Below are 27,902 nucleotides of genomic sequence, written 5' to 3'. Positions count from 1 at the left end.
TATCCACGCTCTTATCTATAATATTTTACAATGGCTCTTTGTCATTGCTCAGATTCTTGTGTTTTTGCATGTTGGCCACTGAATTAGAAATCAGTCTGTTTATATAAGCAGGTCAGCTGCACATTCCTTCACCAGGAGAGCTGTACCCAACACACTGGAATTGGAGACCGGGGTTATTGAAGTTAATAGAAGTCTGCCTCTAACGACCTTTTTCTAATAATTGATTTGATTTGCAGAGAGGTTGTTTGTTCATATAATTGATCTCCCTCTTTTTTTCTACTTGTACTTGGTCTAGTTTCCTGAGTTCATTACCAACAGGCTTTCGTCTCTGTGCTTGTGATCTGGGTAATAGATGTTTGCAACATGTGATGGTTCTGTCTCCATTTGGGGCCAGAAAGAAAACCAGGAATTCACGTCTCAGAGTGGAGTTCTGCAGAGCAGGTTGAAGTCTTTCTGTTCCAATATTCATAACCCTCAGCTTGGTAAATTTGAAGTTATACCATCATTTATCCAGTACAGTAGCAAAGAAACAGTTTACTAATTTGCAGGAGAGAAACAAAAGAAGGAAGCATAACCTCTAGCTGATACAATAAATGAATCATTTATACAGGGCACAATAAACACTTAGCTGTTTCCATTCCTGGTTCCTTTACTGAATTATTTTCCCTCATTTTCTGTCTATTTCTGAATGCTGTTCATATTAAAGGGAAAAAGGTCTCTATCTCCCAACTTTATTTTCTCATTGTTATTCATTGGTCCAAAGAAACTGAGATGGGCATCTGAGTTTATTTAATCAGGAGCTCTCTGCAAGGGAGGTTAGGAATCATCTCTGTGTATCAGAACTGATATGTAGCAATGCCCGTCAGAAGAGATTAGTAGGTCCATGTCGAGGTGGAAGCAGCAGGGTAGAATGAAATCTGAAACTGGGTTAAGTAATTGGGTTCTTGTTCAATAAAAGGGCTTGTTTGTGTGTTGTAATGAAAGATCTTTGGTGCTATGGACGTCTGAATCCAAATATCCTCCGGATTTTCTGAGGGATAAAGTGATAAGGGTGAAAGGGATTTAATTTAGGGCTGTTGAAAAACTTTAAAGAGATTAGAGGAATTCGTAAATGTGCTCTCTCTCCTTCTTATCATGGTGGCTTTTGTGTCTTACCAGAACCAGAGTGGGTAAGGAGAGGGGCCCAAGGTCAGAGTTGTCAGGGCTCTGACCCGGGGCAGGGCTCTGGGGAGGCTGCTTCTTTCAAATGCCCATTTGAGGTGCAAGTGCAGAAAAGATAATGAAGAAATTTTTGGCTTTGGGTTCCCTTATTTTGGGCTTAGGAGGATGACTTTGCAATTTTTTTTCCAATTCATGATCAATAACATTTGCAATTTGATTTAAGTACTTATTTTTTATTTTTATCTTGCTTCATTATAAGATTGTTTTCAAGGCTGGATTACACCATCAGATCGCTGGTAATTCTGCAGGCCATGCTTCTTAAAGCTTGTTTTCATGTTTTATTTAGGTGTGGTAGCTTTCTCTGACTGGAAAATTATCTTCCTTAAGTGAAACTTAAAGTTTTCCAGATTCATTAGTTCTGTTTATATAGAAAAAAAAAAAAAAAAAAAAACAAAAAAAACAAAAAACCACCAAACATAAGAATAGAATGCTGAGAAAATAGATAATGAAATCTTGCCTACCTTTGAGACTTCGCTTGTAAAATTATCTCTGAATCTTGTTTTCTGTGTCTGAGCAGAACTACAGTGTCTAGCTTGGAGCCAAGTTTTGTCTTGATCACAATTTTCTATAAGGGTTAATTGTGTTTTTGCATTACTAAATCAGCTTTGGAAGAAATATCAATCTCCTTGAAAATAGACTGGTTTGTTTTGGTTTTTGTTTTGTTTTTTCTCAAAGCTGATTTAATGTACTTGTTTAGACACAGATTCAGAAGAATTAAAAGGCAGAGCAAGACCAAAAGTTTCTAGAATTAAAATGTTTTCTTGAAGCACCTGTCCTTGGAAAACTCTCTGATTTTACAGGCACATGTGTGCACATATATAAGGAAAAAGGCCACAAGCTTCAAGGAATCTAAATGTGAAGCACTTCCCTTGACTTGTTTATGCCAATGCCTGTTTTGCAATGTTGTTAACCTCAGGCATTCTGACATTGCTCACACCTCTTGTCTCTGGCATCCTCTTCCCTTTGTTCCTTGAGATTACAGGGATGCATTAGGGATGCTATGTTTTCCTGGCTTTTGCTACAATTCCAAAGAAACAAATAGAAATTGACTGTGTTTTTTTTTGTTCTAATGATTGCTATAGCAAACACTTACTGAACTGTATTATAAAAAAATTAACTTTGCACTGAACATAAGAGTTGGTAGCCTGTGGCAGTTCAGATGATCTGAAATGCTTAAAGAAACTTTTCCTTGTGGTGGAGAGTTTTTTTCAAAATGTCTTGCTCCTTAGGTGTTTTTGGTGAGAATAGTATTTTATTTCTAGTTTAAAAGCAAAACCATCCCCCCCCCAAAAAAAAACCCCCAAAAAAACCCCAAAAAAACCCCAAAAAAACCAAACCAAAACAAAAAACAACAAAAAACCAAACAAACAAACAAACAAAAACAAAAAACAAAAAACAAACAAAAAACAAACAAACAAAATAAAATTAAAAAAAAAAAAAAAAAAAAAAAAAACACCACCACATAACACCACACAGCCATGAACTATTCCTTTCCATCATCTACTGGAGAATCCTCTGCAAAAGGTGACATACCCTGCCCTTGTGATTACCATATTCCATCTGTGCATCGTCCTCAAGGTCATTGTAGTGGGACAGTCATGGATTTAATGGAATTTGAAGATAAGTTATTAAATGTTTACAATTTCCACAAACAATAATGTCATCTGCTCAGGTCTTAAAATCTGACATCTTTCATTTTATGAATCAAGATTTGTCTGGGTTTCTTTGTGTTTCAGTCTCCATGCAGGTGTTACAGAGCAGCCAGAAGAAATTGTCTCAAAGCCAGAAATTCTTCTTTGGCTTGTGATGGCTCAGGGATGGCTGCATGGCTCGTTAATTTCCACTGATATTGACACTAAGTGCTTCACTTTAAGAACTGTGTAAGTCTTGCCTTTGCCTGCAAGTGTAAAAGGATATTTTCAATATTTATTTCCCATCTACTAACATGAAACTCTGCCTCTCAGATGACAAGTTTAAGTCAGATGATCAGATTGTCTCTGCTTATCTCCATTTGCAGCCACAGGAGAGGATGTAATTAATGTCCCTGTTATGGATGAGGGGAAGTCCCCTGCTCCCCCAGCTCATGCCAAGGCCATTCCCTCCCAGCCACAATCAGTTATGTGGATGATCTTTCCCTTATTAGAAGTGACACCAAAGGAGAATCCTTCCCCTCACAGCTGGGTACAACCAGGGGTGGTGCCTGCCCCAGTGGCGTCATTTTGTCACCTGGGGAGGGGTGGAAACAGAAGTCACTCACACTCACAAAGGAAAGAAGGTGTCCTAAGTAACAGTCTGGCTAATGGTGCTAAGGGATTCCTGACCCCAAAGGAGGATGAAAAGTATTTCATTCCCCTCCCTTGACATGCTCTTTAATGGGTACCTTGTGTCTGAGTGTTTAAACCTTGATCACACTTTTAGCTTCTGCTCTCCAAAGTGCAGTCACTGCTCCCTCTGGCAGGAACCTCAGGCACCTCCTGACCCTCACTGGGGGGTGTTTTCCCTGCAGCTCTCTGCAGTGTCCTTCCCTTAGCTTGACAGTGACTCCTGGCAGCCAACAGCAGCAGCTTGTGTGCTTGATAAATGGTGGCTCTCACAGTAACATTTCCATCAACATTTTATAACTCTGTTTTACACCACAATGACACAGACTGAGATTCAGAAGGCTGAAAATGACTCCTCTGTTTTTGGGATGTGTCTCCCTTTTATACTATTCTACACAGACCAATTTGATTGGTGAAACAAAGACAAACCTCTTCACTCACATTGGTCAGACCAGAGGGACATCAAGAAGTCCCTCCTAGGGAATGGAATGAATAACAAAATTTACAGTTACAAAAATATTTCTCCTGTTTACAGAAAATTCCCTGGGAAAAGAATTTCAGAACACCAAAACACCTCAGGCACAGAACCAGGGCTAAAATTTTATGTCTTTTTTATTTTTGTACTGGGCTAATTGTATTGAATACTGGTGGCAGACATGACTAGCTATACATATATAGCTTTTCCAAGCCATGCTATTTCTTAAAAGTAACCCTGACTTCTCCTTTCCCCAATTTATTCAAGCAATTAAAATTTAATAATTTTGGGAAAAGCAGAGCTGAGTTTGGGGTCTAAACTTTTATTTTTCAAAAGGGAGTGGTTAATAGCTGATAAAAATATTTTCAGGTACAAAAGTAGACATTTTTGCCTCTTCTGTGCATTTTTATATGTTTAGAATAAAATTGTTTCAGGAAGAGAATTATTTCTGTCTTTCATTAGAAGCATACCTTCAAAGCTTTTGTTCACTTAAATATAACAAAATTACTTGAGAAATAATCACAACTTTTCATTGGGTTAGCTAATGTCAAAAAAGAAATCATTTCTCAATGGTCTATTTCCAGAGATAAAAAGGTTTATTATTGGAAAAATTGCTTATGTTTATTTTGCTTCTATTAAAAAAAAAAAAAAATGCCTGCTTCAATTTTATGAAAAATCAGCTCTCAGAAGGAAGTGTATTTTATGGTGAAAAAAGGATGATTTGTCCTGCATCAATTTCTGTGTTTGTGTATCTGTGACACTTTTACAGTGATGAAAACCCCCCCAAACCAGCTATCAATATGCCACCTCAATAATATTTTTGTGAAGGATTTAACTTATGTTTGACTTTGCTGTCAAGATCTGTCCCAAGGTAAATTGGATGTAGTTCCATTTTTTGAGCTGAAGGTTTCACAGGTGGCCAGTGGCAGCCTGAAATCCCCACTCAGCCCAAAGGCTGCAATCCCACTGACAAGGAGGAGGACAGTGCTCCTGTTTGTGTCACCATGTCCCCTTCCTGTCCCAGGGAGTGGCACTCAGCACTCCAAGTGCTGTCACTCAGCTCACCATGGAACAGCAAAGCCAACAGCTGTGGCCAGAGATGCAGCCTTGCTTTGTTCCATGGAATGAAATCTTACTCTGTTCTGTGTTTCATTAATGCAGCAAGTTCTGCTAAAGTTTTTTTGATGCCTTTTTGTCTTCCCAGAATATATGGCCTATATTAAAAACAAGGCAAGGGTTTTCCTAGCTGGCCAGCCCTATACATTATTATTTCTAGTTTTACAATGCCGAAAGGATAAGGCAGCTTTACACACCTAATGACAGGGGGGTTGTCTCTTAAAACTGCCATTATTGAACAACTTCACATGGCTGGTGCTGATTTAAACCAGCTTATGTTCTCAACCACCATATTCAGCCTGTGGTGGTTAATCACAGACTTTGTAATGAAAAAGATGCTAAGAAAGATTGCTGACTACAGGGTGGGGGAAAAAAAGTCAACTTTAAAGTAATGGATGTATTTTCTCTGTGCAGGATTCAGTGGCAACTGTTTGAAAAACATGAAAGGGAAATAGCATGTAAAATAGTGCCCTTTTAATACATGTTCTGCACACTTGTGTAAAGCTTTCCTTGCTTCTTTTCAGCACAAATTCCTGCAGTATTTTACTTCTTCCAACCACTGTTTCATCAGAAGGATAAGTTATTTTCACCTTTCTCAGCTTCTATCTCAAATGCTATTAATATTATCAGCTAAGCAATGACTCTAACTTCTGTCCTTTACTGGTGGAAATATGGAAGCTTCAGATGGCTATAAATAATGGCCCCTCCTGGGGAGGAAATATTCCCCTCAAAGTGAGTGAGTAAATGAGAAATCACTCTTTCTCTTCCTCTGCACTTGTTGGAAAAAACACAACCTTGTTTTAATAACTAAATATCATACAGAGGAGGAGAGGCACCTGCAGCAGCTCTCCAGGTACCATAAATCATTTGTCAGAGATGTAGCTAAGAGACATTTGAATAGTCATGATTACAGAAGGCCTGTTTCAAGTGTGGGGGAGAAGAACCTGTAGTAATGTTCAACTAGAAATAGAGCTGCTCTTTTCTTTTTAGGGGGAATAGCACTGTAAAGAGGCTTTGTAGTGACATATTTATCAACACTTTTGTCACATAGGGAGAAATAATTGGTGCAATTAGTGCTTGTGCTAAGTTCAATGGATAGTTCAAGTTGTACAGCTTTTATGGAAATTGTAAAATTCTTTAGTCTTATAAAAACCTCGTTGGAGTGAAGACATCGAGGAGCTGATGACATAACCTTATTTTACCTCTGTCATCCCACAATGATTAACAATCTATATATACGTGATATTTTAAGCTGTGGCCCCTCTGGATAGCAGCTTGTTACACAGGGCAGGAGGAGAGATTAGCTTGTAGACAAAACCAATGGGGTAAAGTGCTGTTCTTTAGGGGATAAAAAACCCCAAAAAGCCTTCTTAGGTTTATTACTGGCACCAACCATCTCACTTGGTGCATGCACTGAAGAACAAGCTCTGAACAAGTTCTAAACTCTTGTTTAGTACAAGTGTCTAAACAAGTACATTAAATCAACTTTGAGAAAAAAAAAACAAAACAAACCAAACCAGTCTATTTTCAAGGAGATTGATATCTTTTCCAAAGCTGATTTAGTCCAATGAAGCTGATTTAGCCCTTTCTGCCATTGAACCCTTTGTAGCAGAGCTGCTCTTGCAGACTTGAAATCCAGGCAAGAGAGGGTGAGCTGGTGATGCTGTTTTACACCACAATGACACAAGACTCTGAGTTCAGAAGGCTGAAAATGACTCCTCTATTTTTGGGATGTGTCTCTCTTTTATACTATTCTACACAGATCAATTTGATTGGTGAAACAAAGACAAACCTCTTCACTCACATTGGTCAGACCAGAGGGACATCAAGAAGAAGTCCCTCCTAGGGAAAGGAATGAAAATTTAATAGTTACAAAACCACTTCTCTTGCTTACAGAAAATTCCCTGGGAAAAGAATTTCAGAAACCCAAAACATCTCAGGCACGAACCAGGGCTACAGGCTGGCAGGTGGCCATGAGCAATTCACACCTGTCCAGGGCCTCTTGTGTGCTGTGCTTTGCCCCAGAGCCACCAGAGCAGGGCTAAGGGAGGAGCAAGAACATGACTTCTATGTTAATATATATTTAAGGTGTTTAAGATTGGGGATGCTACAACTTTGGATTATAAAAAGTGGTGAAGATGAAATAAATGTCTTCAGGAAATGTTGTGAATTTCTGCTTATACCACCACCACAACAGCACAGCAGTTCTAGCCTTTAAAATTCAGCTCATCCAAACCATGTCTGCTTCTTGCTCTTCCCTTTTTCTTCATTATACTGTTCAATCATCCAGCCCATAGTCTTTCTTGCTCTGGGAATTTTGAATAATGTGAAAAGAGAAATAAAACTGTAATCAGGATAAGTTTGAAGGAGAAAAAAAATAAGGAAATTCTAGTTATGGAAGAGAACATGGTATCATACAAGCACTCAAATCAAAGAAACAGTGAATCAAGAGATGCCTGTCTGAATGCATGAGACAGGAATTTTGGTGATGTGTAATTTACACAAAGGCACAATTTATATAATGTAATAGCTGAGAGCATGCAGTTGTGGGCTATCAGATGAATAATTGGGATTTCACAAATCATGTGTCAGGAGCTCTGGATGATGGATAGGAAAAAAAAAGAAGATAGATGAATAGTCTGGTAAAAACAGAATTTTATTTATAAGCAGCATATGAAGCAGGTTTTTTTCTGCATTTTTGACCACAAATTGATGTCTGAAAACTTTCTTTTAAGCTTTTTATTTATAGGAGAAAAACTCTTCTCAACAGGAGAAAACTGTAGTTGAGTTAAAAATACTTGCCATTTAATCTGGGTGAAAATCAGAACACAGTGAAATGTTTTTCTCCATCTTAAATTTTTCTGATGCTCGAACAGATGATATCTGTGATTCTGCAAACTTCTTAAGCTAATGATTAAGCCATGTGTGTTGAGTGTGATTATCAGTGCTCTGGAGAAAGTTGCTTTAACCTGTTTGGTTGGATCAGGACTGCAACTGTTTGGGATTGTAGGAAAAATGATGTGTTTGCCCCAGCTGGAATCTCAGCAGCCTCAGAAGGGCTGTGTCACTCTGGCTGCCCAGGGTGTAAATCTGTGCTGAGCCTCTCCATGGTGCCTCTGGCTGCCACACAGTGTGGACCTGATAGTTTTTGAGCCTGAGAATTGCTGAGCTCCTCCCAAAGGAAACTTTTCAACAGTTTTCTTTTTCCCAAAACAACCTTGTGCAAACAATATTCCTTTCCCATACCAGCAGGTGTTGTTTGCTATTTCTGTTACTGAGCCGATGGAGAGGTGTCAGTGCTATGGACCAATAACGTGCCTTTAGCACAGCGTGTTATAAAAGGGCTGAATGGATTGTAAATAAACCTTCTGATTTCTGCTGCCTTCTGACTGGAGTCAGGCATCTTTATTTTGTGTCCTATTGTGACAACACAGGGCACTGAGGGCCCTTTCTGCAGCTGGATGTTCCTCAAGCCAAGTGTGGGTGAATTCTCTTCCAGTCCCTTGGCAATGATGTAAAAATCAGCTGAATCTGTGGGGAATTTAGTTAATAGAGAGGAAATTCCAGTCCGAGACTCAGTGCTAGATTTGTTGCTGATATTTTGTTTTTTCTTCTTTTTGTTGTTTAGGAATGAGGAAACGTTGTGTAAGGAAAGAAGAAAATGTTTTTCAGAGATCATGTTTTCTTCTTTTTCTAGAGCTGTAAAGGTGGAGAATGTAGAAAATACTACAGCAATAATTTTTTTTAAAGTTTTTAAACTCCTAATTTTCTAGTTTGGTTCTAGTTCTAGTGGTTTTTTACTTTCTTTTTCTAATAAATTTTAAATTACAGTTTTTTAATTTAATTTAATTTTTTTGGCTTCACTAAATGTTGTGAATGAAGAACCAGTGGTGAGATTACAAAGCAGAAGATGATTTTTTTTTAAAATTATATTTCTAATTCTGAAAACAGAAGACTTCTTAACCAAGAGAGCTCTCTCTTAGGACATGCTGCAAATATTTCCAGTTTGTATTGCATCTACCTAATTCAATAGTATGAAAATGGCCAATCTATTTCAATAGAACCAGAATTACAGGGTCAAAGGAGAAACAAATAATAATGTAAAACATCCTACCCTGCAGTCCTGGCTCTAGGATGGCAGAGCTACACATCAAAACATTGACTTTCATGGTCAGAGTCCTGTGTGAAGGTTAGTGGAAAGCTGCAGTGCCAAAGAAGAAATCTGAGTTACACTTGGTTCTGGTTTGTTAGCTTTCCTCATTTTTGAGAGAAAAAAGGAGGAGATGAGACTATGGGAGCAATAGGTATGATATCACATCCAAGAAGGTATAGTGATTTGAAAAGTCTGAGAGGCATTGACCCAAATATAATCTTGCTAGTAGCTTTCTGGATAGGGAAAAAGAAAAAAAAAAATTGATTTTTCTTTTTTTTTAAGCTGCTGCTGTATGATTTCTTAACTCTTTAGGTTTTGCTTTTGCTGTATTGATCTCCAGTGATGCTTATCTCTGAGTCTGCATGCAGTCTATCCCAAACAGTTATCACCCAACCCTTGAGTCCGGTGCAGGCTGCCTCCAGTTGACCTCAGTTAAACCTTCTTGCTTTGTCAAACATCAAATGCTGCTGAGAGAAGCCAGCCCTGCCCTGGCATCCTCATCCTTGCTGTTGTGTGCAAGGCCTTGCTGTCTGTGGAAACCTTTGCTTAGGGTGAAGTCCAGACTATGGAGGCACTTTGGATAGAGGCTGATATTCCTTTGGAAGTGTAAGGAAAAAGTCAAGGCACGTTCTCTTCTGGCTTTTCTTCACATTTGCAGAAGGCTGTATGTCACAGGGAAGATGGCTGTGACAAATCTGTGAGTCCCTTGACTACAGGATGAAGTAAGAAAGTAAGAAAAAGGAGCGGGAATGATGGAGTACCCAAAAAGAAAATTACTTTAATGAGAAATAAGAATGGGTCGATGCCCAGAAGCCAAACGCAGTATAGAGACAAGCTCCAAAGACCAGAAACAAGGGGAAATTGACAATATATAGGCCTGGGGGTGGAACATTTTAGAAACAATACCATATATGGAAAACAAGTAACCAATAGGGGAGTAGAACTTGGACTAATTAACATAACAACTCCAAAGGCTCTTGGGAGGAGATCCCAGGCTCACCCTGAGTTAGATGAATGTTTCCCAGGGCTTGATGCCAAGGCTTGGCTGGTTAGGGATGAAATCTGGCTGAGCCTGTGTCCCAGTCAGGCTGACTCCCACCATTGCAGAGGTGCAGATTCTGATCTCGGGATACTGTAAGACAGGATGAGCTCTTCTGACCATAATGAAACAATATCAGTATAAAACCAGTATAAAAGTGATCAAACTCTGACTCAAAGCTCTGACTTTGTTAGAAGGTGAAGTGCCTGTGACAGTTTTAAGATAAAAATATGTTGGCTAATTTATTTAGTATCTCTTTAAGGTCAGAATGTTTTTTTAATGTTTTTACATGGAATGAAGGTCATAAGTCCCAATTAGTAATAAAATAAATTGGAGCACCAGTAAATTCGCGCATACTTTTTTTTTTTTTTTTTTTTTTTTTTTTTTTTTTTTTTTTTTTTTTTTAATATTTATGATATTCCATGTGTTAAGTTTAAGGTTACTGGTCTCAGAATGTGAAATCTGGGGGCAGGGGAGCAAGACAGGCCAAAAGCACTATTCCTTTTATTATGCTCTATCTGAAATAGTAGTATCTGACTCTACAGCTTGTTAAGTCATCTGACATTTTGTAGCAGATATGAGAAAATCGATGACAGAAGCAGTGTTGTGTAAATACATATGAGAGCATAAACCACCAGCAAAAGATATTTCGCAGAGTTCATGCTATAGAGTTCTGGAAAAGTCATGTCAGGACACTGGGATCCAACAAAGTGCAATTGCATGATGATAAAATCCTTAGTTGCCCACTCAAGGTAGTAGGGTCCATTACTTAAATTCTCTGCTCCTGTGCCATCCTTTCTTGCCTCCACAGGAAGACAGAGGTATCATTACATTAAGAAAATGCAAATAACCTTAAACTCCTTGTTTATACCCTTCATCCAGATAAAGCAGAATTCACAGAAAAATAAGTATTTTAAGACTGGATTTTTAAAATACAGTAATGGATTTGAGAGGTATTTTCAAAAGTCTAAACTTGATCAGAACTGCTGATTTTGCTACAATTTCCTGTTTCCCTATTATTCACATAACAAAGAATTGCTCTGAAACAGTTTCTGTGCCCATACTCAAGCCCCAGTCCTTCTAAGAGAATTCACAGGAATTGTTGTGGATCCTCTTTCCAGACCTTTTTGAAGAGGGTACAGTTGTGCCTTGATTCTCACAGTGTGTGAAACAAGTGCAGGATTTTGCTTAATATTTAGGAACTACTTTTGTTCAGGAAATACTTTTGTTTTTCACCATGGAAGCTCTGTGGATGCTGTTGATCTGTACAGTGGCTGCAGATCTATGTGAGTGAGAGATTAAATGAGTTTACTGAACTGTATGGACAAAGAAGCCTTCCCAAGGTATTTTTAGTTCCTGGCCCTTTGTGGCATGAAAAAAGACATATTAATCAGTGCATCAGTCACTGTTATATGCACACAGGACAATATATATGTTCATAAAAGATAACAAAGCTCCTCTCAGTTTCCATAGAGGTGAGCCTTCATAATGTCCTCAGATCATTTACAAATGACATTTGATTAGCACTCGGAGATGGAATCATCTTTATGGAATCATCTGTACTGCAGTAGGAAACTGCTCAGTTGCCCTTCTTTGAGATAAGGCTAAAAATACATTTCCTTCAAGAGGCTGGACTTTGAGTGTGAAAAAAGAGTAGGTTTAGATTTTTCACACTAAGTGCAGATGCTATTTGGTGCTTTCAGACAGACTTCATGGTGCCCTTCCTGCCCGAGATAACATTACTGAGTGTGCCTCTATAGCATTAAAATGCTTTGGAACAAATTATCTTCTGCTGTGGCAGTCAGCCGACTCCTGTGAAGTTGAACCAGTAGAACTGGGGTAATTTTGTTGACTTTAAGGCTTCCTCTGCTCCCAAACAACATCCATGCTCAAAATGCAGCAAGTTATTGGCACGGCTGCTGTTATTTTGAATTGTTTGACATGCACGATTGATTTTAATTTGTTTAAGAAGTTGTAAACAATTTCTTTATTTGTGAGAGGGATGTGAGTAAACGGAGGATTAAAAATAAGTATTGCTTGCATATAAAACCTAGATGTGAACTTTTAGAGAATTGATTTCATTAAGCATTTGTAATGCTTTAGGTGTTGAATTGCATGCATGCCATAGACTGGTGAAGGTTGTATAACACCACTGCTAAATGCATGATGAAGCACTATCACTTCACTTAGCATTCAGGGAATTAGCTTGAATGCTTCTGGATTATTCCAGCTTTAAGAAATATGTCACTTAGAGTCACACAATTCCATTCTAACAATAAGTCTGAATGAACTCTTGCTTGCTCAAAAGTGTTAATAACTACTGATTTATTGAAACAGTGCTGGATAAAAGAGCTTAAGAAAGCATATAAATTAAATATAAATTAAAACGGGGTTTATGATAGTGTCAAACTGCATCAAGGTCTTCTTGAATGTTTGCTTTCAAATGTTTTAATTTAGAAATCTTCTTTCAACAAATAAATGTGGCAGTGTCAAAGAAGCACTTTCCCTTTCACAGTGCTAGTTGAACTACATATACGGAGTATGAGCAAAGTGTAAATAAAGGAAGCTGATTGTTTTGTAATATCCCTCTATTTCCCCAGCAAGTCATAATTACTTGTTCTGGCTTTTGCAGCACAGAGTGCATTCCTGCTGTTAAAAATAAGAAAAGGTGTTCACACAATACTTTTCAAATATGTAGTTGGAAAAAAATGACCACTTGAAGGTCATTAGGTTTTCTGGTTTTGCTTTTGGTTTTTTGTAGTGTGTTTTTTTGGAGTTCTTTTTTAATAGGAGTTTATAAATCAGGAGTGAAAATAAATTTATTAATCTTCTTACATAACAGCAATATTTTTAAAAAATCAAGGAAAAATTTACCTAAAATATTTGACAAATCTTATCTCCTCAGATAAATTAAACAAAAGGATCAACCCTAAAACAGTTGAGCAGGAAGAGTTCTCTTTCATGATGCCCCAGGTTGAACCTGAGTATGTAAGTGTATTATCTGGCAAAAAGCTCTTTGTACAAGTGCATATATTAGCAGTGTTGAGCTTCCAGTGAGTACAGACACACTGTATGTACACCTGGAGGCTGAACCTGAGATCTCACTTATTTCCTTCTATTTAAATGAGCAACACTCAGGAACATGTTTTGGGATAAAGCTAAACCATAAAACACAGCCCTTTTGTAAAGAGCACTTGTTTCAGTTTTGGGCATTGTGCCTGAAAAAAAAAAAAAGACTATGAGTGTGTGGAGAAGGACTAGGAGATGATAAAGAATAATCATATATAGCAAACTCAATATTTCCTAAGAGTAGAGGAACTGGAATTTTGGGGGTTAGAATAGTGGAAACTGAACAGACTCATCAAAACTCTTTAAATATGTAGTCAGCCACTGCAAAGAGAAATTAAGATGTATTCTGATATTTATTTAGGAAAAAGTGAAGAATATATCTTGAAGGAAAATTTATTTTTTTCTAAAAGTCCTTTTCTAACAGTAAGAGAGCTGAAGCATTGAAATATTGCTTTGGGAAACTGAGGAAGCATCACTACATAGAAAGTCTTTTAGAGCAGGTTATGCAAATTTCTTTCTGAACCATAAGCTCCAATGAATGGATTAAATGGTCTAACACCCTTTCCACCTCACTTTTTTTCCATATTCTGTGATTATTGTATCTTTATGCATAAGGATATGGTACTGGGTAATAAGTCTTCTTGGAACCAATCTGCCTCGTGGAAATCGCCAGAAAGAATCTCTAATCCACAAATGACTGGAATACATTTATGTCAGTCATGATTTTGAGCTTCCTGCTTTATCCTTCAACAAACTTAAGTGAATAATTTGGACTGGTAAAATGTTAATGGAAAATGATTGCTCAATTCGAGAAGCAGGCTCAATCCTAGGGAGCATACCTGGCCAAAAATAACTGGGGAGTGCTTGTACAGTTTGGTTAGAAAAGTACATTAGATTTTGAATTACTTTGTCATTAGTGTGTGTGGGAGTATTTATTTATTTATCATGCTATATTTTTTTCTGCACTGATTCATGTTTTTAATTTTATTGGGTTGAAGGTATGCCAAGTGTAACATTTTTATCTACTCTTACTCTCTCTTGTTCTTCAGTGTGCTTCCTCTGCTCAAAATTGCAGCATGAACCAGTGTAGGTCAAAATTTTGTTTAATGAGAGTTGAGCATTTTCACCATTGAATAAAAGAAGAAAAAAATGAGCTTATCTTATAGGGATGTTCTGCAGTGAGGAATCCAAATGCAGTTTGATTCAATTCAGATTGGAATGAAACTAGAGAAATTAAAAGTCTACTATTTGGTAAAATGTTTTAGAATTAGCTGTGCCCCATATCAACCCTGCAATATCTGTTACTTCTTCCCTTAAAAGAACAACTTTTAATCTTCATGCTGGAAGCGGATTTCGCAATGAATCAAAAGCTTAGTAGAAGCTGAAGTCTGAAATTCTCCCAAAAGGAACTTTATGTGGATTTTTAAAATCACAGGCACATTTTAATGCAATACTATTTTGAATTATTTTGCTCTCCCTGCTGGAAATGTAGGATCCCCTAAATAATGAGCAAAGCACGGTGTGAAGAATTAGGTGTTCTGGAAACATTAAGTGAAAGACAGAGATTTGCAGAGGGAATGAAGTATCCTGCCAGGATGCAAAATTATTCCAGGCCAAGAAAACTGAGTCCAAGCTGTTAGACATACTGTGGGTATCCTGTTTGGGCAAAGGAATGAAATGCTAGATTGGAACATTCTCTAAAGTGTTCGAACCCAGCTGGTCTTATATTTCACTTTGTGGTTTCTAGCACAGTCACACTGACAGAAGTTTTCAGCTATAGTTGGCAACTTCCAGAATGCAATTCTCCTGAGGGTGGTGAAATTTGCCTTCAAAATCAAATCATGAAAGGTCACAGAGCCAAACATGTCAGTAGAGCCTGCCTGAAAGTGTCAGGTCAGGGAAAACGTGATCCCATCACTGCTCTTAGCACAGCTATGCAAATGTCTTTGAGAGATGTTAATTGCAGGCTAGGGCAGCAGTGTGTGGTTGTTTCCCTTTCATTGGCCTGATCTCAGCTGGGAAACTGAGCCTGTCCAGGACACAGGAACACCATGTGGAGGATCAGATCCTCCTGGTCAAACCCAGCAGTGCAAACAAACTGCACAGAGTGGTGATGCCTTGGGAAGGCTGACCTGGGACAGGGACTGGACAGAGCTGGAGAATAAAATGAATATTTATTAAAAATCCTCCAGGATACACCTTGGGCAGGACAGGGCCTGGCCAGGGCTACACCAAAGGTGGACCCAAAATGGCCACAAAATGGACAAACAGTCATGAGGTCTCACATTTTTATAAGGTTTGACCCATTTGCATATTGGCGTTTAATTGTCCAATTCCAGCTCCAGGTTGTGAGGTCCTAGCCTTCTTGTTCCTCCCATTCAGCCAACCCTTGATTGTACTTTTGGGCCTGAAAGTTGTCCTTGGTCTTCAGCAGGAAAAAGATTTGTTTTGTGTCCCTGCTCTGTGAAGAGCTGAGTGACACTGACTGTGAGCTCAGAACTCACCCCTGGGCAGCACAGAACCTGAAATACATGAAAGCTCAAAATTAAGGCTTCAGCAGTAGAGGGTATATAAAATCTTTATGCTTCTCTGAAGCTCATCTTTAAATGCCAATACCGTGTGTGTAAGAAATATTGCATGTCTAGAATTTTAAATAATACGGATCATGTTTTAATTATTGTATTAGATTGAAGTAATCTCCAGCGTTGTGCAGCTTTGTGGTCATAAATTCTAGCAAAGATATTGTGCTGAGTAGTTGACTTGTTACTGCATTTTAAAATGCTACAGGCAGGAGGAAAATTTATCAGTTTGAAAATCTTCATTTGTCAGTAAACAGTAAATTTCAAGACAGTTTAATGTTTAAAACCTGGGAGACAAAGTTTGCTACATATGCCAAGATTTAATTTCAGAAGAATTAAAATACAATTTTAAATTAAACTGAGATGGTGAGAAAAAATGCTTAATACATACATACAACAAACAAACAAACAAAACAAAACAAAAAAACAGAATGTCAAGAATAGTTATCATAGCATGCACTTCATAAAAGTATTACAAACTTGATTGATCACAGCAAACTTTAGTATAAATAACATTTTAGGCTTTTCACTTACACTTGTATGGTTGTGTTTCACTAAAGACTCATTTTTAAGGACAAGCAATATCAAATCATTGTTCCTTTTCAATTCTGTAGACAATCTAATAACTTCTAAATCTCCAGCTAAATGCACATGGCGTGCACTGAACCTGAAGCTGCAGGCACTTTTGAGAGGCTGTACAGGAACTGTGAAATCATTAGTATGTTGTGTCTGATGCCAAAAGCTTAGGAAACTACTACATGAGGCAGATATTTGTGCAACCTGACTTTGTTCTTAGCCATGGATGTATTGATTCAGGCTTTGAATGGACGATGAATATACAAGGAGGATGTGTATGGTTCTTCTGAGCTTTTCTCTCCAGCTAGCTCTGCTCTTCAGATACCATATAAATGAGTTATTCCTTTGGGTCCAGATTTCAGACAGAGATGTGATATAGCTTGGAAGAAAAGGAGCAGACTCACCCTTGGTGGTAATTAGGAAAGTGTTTATTTAGGGCAAAGCCCTGGTGTCAGAGAGAGTGAGAGTGTGAGTGAGGATTTTGGCTCTTACCTCCCCTTAAGTACAGGGGTGTTACTATTGGAAATGAGAGGGAGTAACTAAGGTAAAGGGGGCATTGACATTGCCATTTTGGGGCAAAAGGGGTGGGGGGATACCTGAAGCCTTGGCTGAGCCACCTGGCTTTGCCAGAGCCATCAAGTACCAGGGTGTGTCCATTGATAAGGTACAATGGGAGGTACAATAGACTGGGACAGGCTATTGAGGGGGTACAATGGGGAGGGAGAGGTCTATTATGTGGATAATGACAAGGATTAGGGAAAGGGGGGTGGGGGTGGATGAACTTTTACAGAAACTCAATGACAAAAATCATACAGAACTTTAGAAAACCCAAAAAAGATGTGTGGCTGGCACAGTAAAAGGTAACACCTCAGCTCCTGCTCCAAAGCTGCTGAGACTGTCCCTCAAGCACACAGAGGAAAAAGGAAACACAGCTGACAAACGTGGCTCAAACGCTGTTTAAAAGTGTGAAATTTCCTGCCCTTTCTCCTCTGCCTGCTCTTGTGGTTGTTGGTTGAAATCTGAAGGACTTAACAAAATTTGACAAGGTGTGTGGCAAGGCAGTGGAAATGCAGGGGAATCTGGGCAGTGTGGTGTTCACACTGGAAGTCTGCACCCTGTGGGATTCTGCAGCTTTAGTAAGGCCAGGCAGATTTGATACCTAGTGGCAAAAACATATCCCTTGTGAAGGAAGGTTCCTCCTGTCTGAACTGCAAAAGTCACATCCAAACAACTGAAATTTCTATGGAAGATTTTGTATTTGAGGACTGGAAAGCCTTTATGGCCATGGTCTGTCACAAGTTTCCTGTCAGGAGGGGATTGACACTGTCCCTCTTTGCTTTGAAATGCACTGAAGTGTTTAAGACTGGTCTAATTACTGAAGAAAGGTTTTCTCCAAATTCTTTGCTCCAAAGACTCCTGGTCAGGATCTGGATCTTCAGAGGTCTGGGGAGCAGTGTCCAGCTCTGGGGCTCCCAACTGAAGACACAGACTTCCGGGAGAGAGGCTGCAGGAGGGCCAGGGAGAGGTTTAGGGAGCACTCTGTTCAGAGCCAGGCAGAGAGAAGAGCTGGGGTTGTCCAGCCTGGATAAAGAGAAGGCTCTGGGGAGAACTTACAGCCCCTTCCAGTGCCTAATGAGGCTCCAAAAGAGCTGGAGAGGGACTTTGGATCAGGGTGACAAGAGGAGAATGGCTTCACACTCCTAGAGGGCAGTGTTAGATGGGACATTTGTAAGAATTTGTTCCCTGTGAATGGTGCTGAGGCCCTGGCAAAGAGTGCCCAGAGAAGCTGTGGCTGCCCAATCCCTGAAAGTGTTCAAGGCCAGCTTGGATGGGGCTTGGAACAACCTGGGATGGTGGAATGGTATATATATACCCACCTGGCTGTGGTGTGGGTTTGGAATTGGATGAGGTTCATTTCAGCCCAAACCCTTCTGTGACTCTCTCTAATTGTCACAGGGCATACAGAGCTCTCCATGGTCCTAAACAGGAACCTGCTGTGTAAGGAACGAGTGAAAGGAAAAAAATGCTAGTGAAAGTGGGTAAGGGCTAAAAATCTGTATTTTAATAGTTATATAAGACTTTAGGGGCCCATTTCTTATGAATTCAAATATTTGTTCTTTCAGCAATTGAAAGAAAATTCTGGATGATCTTTGATGGATAACCATGGCTAAGACATGCAAGCTTAATGAGCTTTGTTATTTAGTACACTTTAAGTATCCCTTAACTCATGTCTAAGCTGATTATAACTGTATTAAAAAATTCCCTTCTGTGCTGAAACAGTTAGAGATGCATCTGCACTTCCTTTGATATGTACTAAAATGCATTTCCATTTACACAGAAGCTCAGCACAGAAGTGCTCTGGTGTTACGGAAGGCACCAGCAATAGCTGTTACTGAAATTTGATGCTTAAGGATTAGTGACAAGCATCTTAACTGAAAGAGATTTTTTTCCCCTGAAAAATCAGGCACATTTCATCGTGATTTCCCTTTTTTTGGAGGGGAAAAAAAATAAAAGTTTATTTCAGATTTGTGTGACTCTGGGGAAATAATCTTTTGCAACAACCTGAATATATCCATGCTTTTACTCTTTTTGTGGTGCTGTAAGATGTCTACATGTAGATCATTGTTCTGCTAAGCCACGCCAGTTATTCAGAAACATTTAATTTGGTATGCCTATGTCTTAGAATATATTTTTAATTTAATTTATTAATGGCAAAATTATTATACAAACATTTCACTTTTACAGACAGGGTAAAGGCTGTAGTTTTAGCTACATTATTGGTTAGGTGTTATTGCTCCTGATTCCAGGGTGAATGAACACTTAAAACACTTCTGCTATCAACAAATTTCATTATGAATGGAAAATTAACTGGCAGCAAGGCTTTTTTCTCATAATATCTTTTGGTGTTAAATTTTCTACAAACATTCATGCCAGTTAAGATACTTCTCTCAACAAAAGCAGAAGGGACAAGACATTACCAACACAAGTTTGTTGAAGAAATAATCTTTGGACACCTACAACAATTATTGGAACATTAATTTGAGTCTGTTACAGCTAATGTTTAAAATACTGGTATTTCAAACACACATGAGTCAAGATGGAGTATTTTGGGTGTTGTCTGAGTCCTTCTTCTCACCTTCTTCTTCCCTTTTTTTCACAGATTTGGGTGGTTTTCTCTAACTGGGTGAAAGGGGTCTGCAATGAAGACCTTGAGTGGTCATTATTGGGTCAAAAGTAAAATCCTGAATCCTCCATCGTGGTCCACAGACATTCCTATGTACTGAAACCCCAAATCCAAGTTCTTCACCCTGTGAGATCACACAACACCACTCAAACCACACACTCACAATCCCTGTGCTATCACACAATCTCAGGAGCCTGTTCCAAGGCCTCAAGTCAAATGTGGTGCTTCCCTGAGGCTCAGCACCCCTCAGCTCAGAAAGCCTGAAATTTTCATCCTCCAGGGTTCCAACAAGTCCAACTGTGGCAAGTAAAACTAGCACTTCAGCAAAAAGATCACTTCTTTTTTAAGGTAGTCTGTACTTTGCCTATTTCATCTTACAATGCCAAGGGGTTGACAGTGCAGACCAATGGTAGGATTAAGGCATTGAAAATAAAAGTTGTGCAGTAATTTGCTTTCTCCCTGGGCTGACCTTGCTCACAGTGCTGATAGCAGAGGTGAACTTCTGGCTCTTCTCACTGAGGCTCCCAGCTGAGGTGGCTTAAACAGTTGACAGGGCAAATGATTGAGGCCACAGTGTCAGAGAAATGATGGAGGAGGGTAGGACTGGCTCACTGTGTGAGAGGCAACACAGCATTTCCCTGAGAGAGGCACTGAATGGGACCCAAGGCTGTCAACAGTGTCACTTGGCTGACCTTGCTCGACCTGCAGGTTCCTTGAGATGGAGTTGTGCTGAATATGATTTCATTTTTCTCCACTTGTTGTCCTACAGTGTCCACAGAGTTGCTGGGTAGCGTGCACAATCTTTACTCAGTATTGTGGAGCACACAGTGTCACTGTAACTGTTGGATCCTACGTTACCCTAAAGTACTTTTTATCAAAAATAAATCTAGTCCTCTGAATTTAGTTCTAATTAGACTAAAAACTTTGATCAACAGCATGTATTAAACATCCATCCCTCTTTAAGAGCATGTACTGTAGTGTATATATATACTATATATATAGTATATATATACATATATACTATGTGTATATATATACATACTATATATATAGTATATATAGTATATATACTATAGTATATAGACTATATATATAGTGTATATATATATAATAATACAGGTTGTTGAACAGGCTTGCTGAATAAACAAGCAAGCTTGTCCTCCAGGGACCCACTACAGTAAATGTGTTACTTTTTAAGTTCTGCATAAACTTTGTTCTAATTGCTGTCTTGAGGAATTGAAGATCACTTTTTCTGTAAATACCACTTCACTCCTGAGCCATAAGAAAATACTAAATGAGTTTTGTCTAGTTTTGTAACTCAAAAACTAATGTGAATTCACATTTCCAGTACAGTAAAACATTTCAATCAATTCATATGGGCCAAGTCTCGTGTAAGATCATAGAAATCTGGAATTTAAAGCAAGATATGTGGAGAAAGCATCATTAGTTTAAAGAACCTCTTCTGAGCAAAGCATCAGGTAAATTATTCATTCTGATTTATTTGCTCAGCTTGAAAATCTTCCATCATGTTACTCTTTCAGCTCTACAAATCTAATAATTTGACTTTCAGGAATATCAACTTATCTTCCTCATTACATCATAGCACTTTTACAAAATCCCCCGCTTGTTATATCAAGTAATTGTTTCTATCAGCATTATCTTCTCCCTTCGTATCCATCATCTCTGAGAACATATATTGCTTTGCCAGCTCTGTTTTACGGTGTCTGCATCATATTAATAATGGCACAGATGGAAAAGTTCTCTGAGGTCACTCAGTACAATCCATTTCCTGATGCAATGTTGGGCTTTTATATGTTTTCCAATATATGTAGCCTGATGGTAAAGGAGTCAAGTGACTGGATTTTCACAATCTCATTCAAGCCTTAATGCAGTATATTTTTTTTTTCATCTATCTTCCTCCCCTTCTTCCTTCTTACATTTCTTGCAGTAGCTAAAAAGTGTTTCTTGGCAGATAAGAAATTGCATGGGCTTATGAAATCTGTGGCACCGTGTCAAGCACATCATATTCTTAACAGCATTATTAATATGTTAACAGGTGGAAGCTTATTATTGTTCGGTGCTTTAAGTGTAAAATATCTAATGTTCTGTTCTCTTTTTTTTAATTCACCTTTGTAGTTTCCAGTTAATTTGATTAACAGCTTTGGCTGGTAACTTCTTGTTTTGTTTCACAGAGACAAAATGCACTAGTTTGAAATTCTTTCGGTTTGGATTCAGCAGCAGAACTCCGTTTGGCTTTTAGTATCCACATAATCTAATTTGATTGATTTTTAAAAAAAAATTAGTGTAAAATAACACTTTAATCTTTATTGCCTAATCAAACTGACAGAAAAAAAAAGGAAATTAAAAAGGTAGGGAATGTCAAAGCAACTGAAGCATTTGCTTGCTCCAGTTTTAAACGTAGCTTCCCGTATCTTGTCAGCAGGCATTGCATCAAAATAAAGGATTTTAACAATGCACTGACTGATGTAGCCACTTTTAGGCTTTTTACAGGCCAGCTGTTTAGAGTGGGGAAAATTGCCATAACAGAGATGGAATAAAGCAGGAGGTAAATGGCCCTGTTCAGGCCAGCCTACGCATTTGCTCTCTACCTTGTCTCTTTCAATTTTCACCTCTTGTTACAGTGTTATGCTTGATTTTTCTACCCCAGCCACCTGATTTACATATAAAATATATAATTATTACAAAAAATTATGATTTATAATGCTCCAAACCTATGAAAGGAAAAGGTCACAGAAGACTCAGAGGTGACCTTTTCAAACATGAAGAGACTTCTCCCCTCCTGCAGAAGGGAACAGGTTTGTCGACTCAACCCAGTGATTTGTTCATTTGGTTTTGTGCCTCCTGTGCTGAGCTGCTCCTCAGCCTCTGCATTGTCACCAGAGCAGGTGTCTGTACCAGCCCCACACTGCCCTGTTTGTTCAGGTGACACACCAAAATTCTGACTGCTCTCTGCAAGGCCCCAGCTCACAGACACACACCTGTGCCTCGTGTGTCAGCTCTGCATCCCCATTTTCTCCTCTTGCTCATACATGTGTTTGATTTCTCATTTGGCGCACCCTGTGGAATCTCTAATTCTTTAGCAGAGAGTTGCAATAATATTGGTTAAAATATACTTTATAAATTCAAGTATTCAGATAAAAGATGCCAGATCCACAGGCATGTATATGTGTTTAAAAGCATTCTAATAATGTCAAAAATGAAAGTAAGTTGTGCTCTGGCAACTGTCCTTTCACATGATAGTGGCCAAATGACTTTATTTAAAATATTCTGGCTTTTTTTTTCTCTCATGCTTCATTTAAATAAGATCTATGGGAGAAAAATTCTCTCCTACACAGTGTTTGCAGAGTATCTTGTGGAACAGGGCATTTTTTTGTTGTCTTCTGGAATTTACATTTCTTTTGCAAATATAAATCAAGAAGCCTATAGCTATTGCACACAGAATTCCCTAGTAAAATTCCCACTTAGAATGATCTTCCTAAACACACACCTGAGATACATTGCAGAGAGCCAGTATTGATCCCCCATTCCTTATTTTTTACATGTAAAAGGTAGCCCTGAAAATACAGGCCAAGACAAGCCAGAGGTTTAGTCATTTACAGTCATGTACAAATTCTCCTCCTATTAGAAATTCTGCCTGATAGGAATGTAAATCAAAATTTAGTTTAATAAAGCTTCTCTATGAGGAAATTGCCACAATGAAGTTCTGTATTTTCAATATAAATATGTTAACGTGACTGGTCTGATACCTCTTTATTTTATTTAGGAACTAGCAAAACCTCTATGTCTAGAATCAACTGTTTTACCAACATAAGTGTTGTACCTACAGCAGACATGATGATAGTTATACTAGATGACATTTTTAGGGCTTATTATAATTTGCAGAAGACACCTATTCAAACTGTTTGAAATGTTAAGTATATGTTACAGTTCCATGAGCACTTAAAGGTAATATAATCCTGCCTCTGGAGGAAGCTTTTCTTTCCCTTCCATCCGTCTGAGCAGGCTGTGAAATGAGCCAGATGAGATGTTGCTATGGCATAAACTGGCATTATTCCCTGCACCCCAGTTTAGTTTGAGGTCCATCAATTCCCCGTGTGGGTCATTTCAGAATGGCTTGAAAACTTGCACAAGGGCAAAGAAGGGAGGTGACATGGAGTAGCTCAGCATAAAGGGGCATCTTTTGCATCAGTAAAATTTCTGCCAGGTTAAACTACTTGTAATACATCATGTTACTTCTGTTATGCTCATACAGTGTTCAGGGGATGAAGTGGGGCACAGGATTATATTTAGGAATCTTCCAGATGTCTTGTTAATGCATCTCAAGTTTCATGTTGGTCAAAAGTTTTCAATGATCTTTCAGTTGATTGCATTTATTTTTGCATATTTGTGAGACATTATCCAGTCACTCTTATTTATGTCACAAAAACTTTATTACTGTTTGCCAACAAATTCTACTCTAGGTGATTGTTCTCAAATTTTTAAGATGAACTCAAATTTTTAAGATTAATTTTAATAATTCATTGAGCACTACCATTAATTACCCTTTTCACATTTTTTTAGGAAACAAGTTTTCTATCAGACTGGGTCTACTTTAGTGGCTTAACTTTTCTGTGAAGGTGTAGCACTGATTAAATCATCCTAAGCATTCAAAAGCCCTGGCTTCCTGAGTTTATGTGTTTGCTCTTCATTTAGTTTTTGTGACTTGCACCAACACCAGTTTCAATTTCCTTTTTTATTTTTATGATTACTTTTTAGGGACAAAAATAGTTCCTGCTAGTCCTTTTGTGTGGAAATGGTAGCAGGACAATAAAATCAGTTTTTGATACTGAGATGCTATTTTATAACCTGTAGGAACTCTGTAACTACTGAAAATATCAGATTTAAATTAAGATCCATTCAAATCTTGTGCCTTCTGATAATGTAGATAAATTCAAGGTGGACAAAGGAAGCAAAGGGACCATTGTTATGCCCTGTATGCCACAGGGTGCATGTTTTACACACCATGTTTATCTGAGGTCTGAAACGTGTGTGCCCCTGTGTTACAGTGGGAGTGGCTCAATGTTCAAAGGTGTGTCTGCAAAAAGGAGTACAAGGTTAATTAATAGACAAAAGACCAGGTGTGCTGTCCTCCAGCGTGGTAGCTGCCACTTTGTGTTCTCTTTAACAGCAGTTTCTGTTGATCTTTTGCAATATTTCTGAAGGGTGCTATAGCTAAACTGAGGTTGAACTATTTGGGTCTGAGTGTACTTTCAATGCATGGCTGCCTCTAATGGCATCCAACTGCATCAGTGCCTTAGGTTTCCCTGGCTGTGATCAGCAGTGAAAGGGGCTTCAATCTCAAATTAGTGGGGAGAGAGGGAGGGAATTCAAGTTTATAAAGAAGACAAAGCCCCCTAATGTGCTTAAGGGATAGAGGAAAGGAGATTTGGAGGAAAATCACGGGGATGGGTTTGGTAGCTGGGCTGCAGAGCCTTGGCATGGGGAGAGTTGCCATGGCTACTGGCACTCCACAAGCCAGGTGTTGGAATCAGGAAGGGAAATGTAGCTGCTGCATTCAAAGTTATGACACTTGCTATGCTTCTGCTCTTTCTTTTAAAGGTTGTTAGCTGTCATTTGTCACCAAAAATTGGCTCTTTTAGTGCGGTTTTGTGTGGAATTTAGACACTCCCATGCCGTCTGTGTGAATTCCTAATTTTATGTATCTGGCTTTTTGTTTTCGGTTTTTCTTGGAAGGATTAGAAGATGAGAGGAGAGTGAAAGAAGAGAGGGATTTTATTGTAGGGCTTATCCTTTTCTTGCCTGTGTTTTGTTTCTGAAACAGTGTATGTAGTGTTTGTTTTTTATTTAAAGATCAAATTCCCCACCATTCAATTCAAATTAATATGACACAGGCTTGTATTTTGATATCCAATATACTGAATTAAATATTAATTATGATTTGGAGCCAAAAATTATAAATAAGTGATTTTTAAAGAATGCCTGACAGCCCACTCTGTATCAATGCTCATCTAAATACTGGATCAGCTTCTGATGGATCTACCAGATAGCTGCAAGATTACTGTAATACACTACATTGAGTATGATGCTGACTGAAAACCTTTCAAGTGTTCCCCATTGTGAAATAAGTAATTTGTTGCAATTACCCTGGAAGTGGCAGTTTTATTCACAAACAGAATTTTTCTAAAGTTCAGTGAAAGATGTATATAAAAACAATTGTGATTCTCGCAGCTGATGCATGATCTACAGTGGCCTTACACATGAATGCTCAATGATTATTTGAATGACATGCTTTATTCAAAGAATATAATGCCCTTTCTCAAATGCAACATATTGAAACCCTTGCTCATAGTGAGAGAAAGAAAAGGGAAATAATCTTCCAGTTAATAAGTGAAAATGTGATTGCTAAATGCAACAAATGGAGCCCATGATTTGGTTTCTGTCAGTTCCATTTGGTTCTAATAGAATTATTGTTGAGAACTATTTTCTTGAGGAACATTGTGAAATATTTAGGAAGAAATGAAGAAAAATTATTTTGGGAAAAAAGTGCTCAAGCATTAACATATGCATAACCTATGTATGACATATATAGATGAGTTCACACATATGTAAATGAAAAGATTTTGTTCTCTTTGTACGACATTTTAGAATTCAAGAAGGTTAAAACAGTCCATATATTCTACCTTTGTGCCTACTGTCCATTCCTTAAGTTAGAGCATCTGTAGTAATATTCCAGAGGGGCCTGGAAATACTCCTTCAGAGGTACATTCTATTCTCCTGCAATGATCATGGTTCAGGAAAATATCATGCAGATCACAGGAATGCTCAGGAATTTTTGCCCAATGCCTAAAAACTGAAACTTTGCAGGTAAAAACTCTCGCTCAGTAAATGCATGACAGACTGTGAAGTTTTGTGTGTGATAATAATGACTATATGATAGCAATTATGATAGTAATTCTAATTTTTAATCCACGTACAATGAATCTAAAAAGGCAGATTATTTCTAGGTACTTGTGGTGTTTTGGAATTAAAAAAAAATCCCCAAGACACTGTAGAAAGGATTCTATTATCTAGTCTTGTAATTGTGATTTCAACAATTTATAATTGGGTTTGTACTTAAGTTTCATTAAAAAAATTCCTTAGTACATTAAAGTAATAAACTGGCAGGTATAGTGAAAGTGCAGCTGTTAAAAGCAAATAAAAAGCCCAAAGAAACCTGTAACAGGCAGGATTTGGATGTGTGTTGAGGTTTTTCTGTGTGTATACATGCATAGCTAAAGATGCACTTCTTAGGGTTCAACTGAAATTTCTAACAGGGTCAGATCACTGTTTTATCTTCAGGCAATAGTTGGGTTTAAAATGCATCTTCTCTATTGTTTTCTCTCTGTGATGTCAAGAGAAAATAATCCTCTTGGTAACATGGACTAAGTAGTGCCTCAGCACTGAAGTCCAGCACAGGATGTACCCATGGCGTTTGAGCAGCAGGAGCTGTGCAGGCACCATCTCTTCAGAAAGCATGAGAGCCTAAGTCATTGCTCAGGATAGTGAAAAATTAAATGAGAACATTCATATTCTTTATTAAATGTGTCTTTCTGTGTGTGTTGGGTCTGAGATTTTTGTCAATATCCTATATCCTGGGAAGTGTAGTAGTAACTGAACCTTATATCCCTTGCAAAGCTCAGAATATGGTGCAGTTTATTTTTTCTCTGTAAAGTTCCACAAAAAGAAATTGTCCCACATCAGAATTATCCTCATAAATGCTTTGCTGGCTTTTGTCAGTCAATGCTGTCATCCTCCCTTCTCTTTTTATTGATACTTTGCAAATTTTTTTTTCTATCTTAACCACACCAATACTAATGAGTTTGAGTTACAAATTGCACTTTTTTTGGTCCACCTGTGAAAAAATCCTTTCTCTGATTTTGGCAAAACTACCTGAATATGTGTGACTTTACCCTCTTTGCTTCTCTGCATCTTTTTAGTCAGCTTGTCACTTCTAGTTCATGCATCTTCTGTAGCCATGGGTTTGACAGGTTTTGTCCTGGTGGTGCACTCAGTTTTCCCAAAAGTTTCTTCCTTGTTTATAGCTGCAGCTCATCAGGCCTGTGTGCAAGAATATAAACAGTATTTCCTCTTATGTATTTTCAATTCTGC

General features: G+C 38.2%; 1 long non-coding RNA gene across 1 annotated transcript in view; it reads left to right on the top strand.

Moving 5' to 3' along the window:
* LOC310914930 overlaps window positions 1–27,902 on the top strand; it is a 286,047-nt gene that overhangs the window by 53,634 nt on the left and 204,511 nt on the right. The window lies entirely within an intron of this gene.

The sequence above is a fragment of the Zosterops lateralis genome (genome assembly GCF_965231275.1).
Source record: "Zosterops lateralis genome assembly, chromosome: 14".
Classification (NCBI taxonomy): Eukaryota; Metazoa; Chordata; class Aves; order Passeriformes; family Zosteropidae; genus Zosterops; species Zosterops lateralis.
The sequence above is the reverse complement of the archived record's forward strand: the minus strand, read 5'-3'. Positions and strand labels throughout refer to the sequence as shown.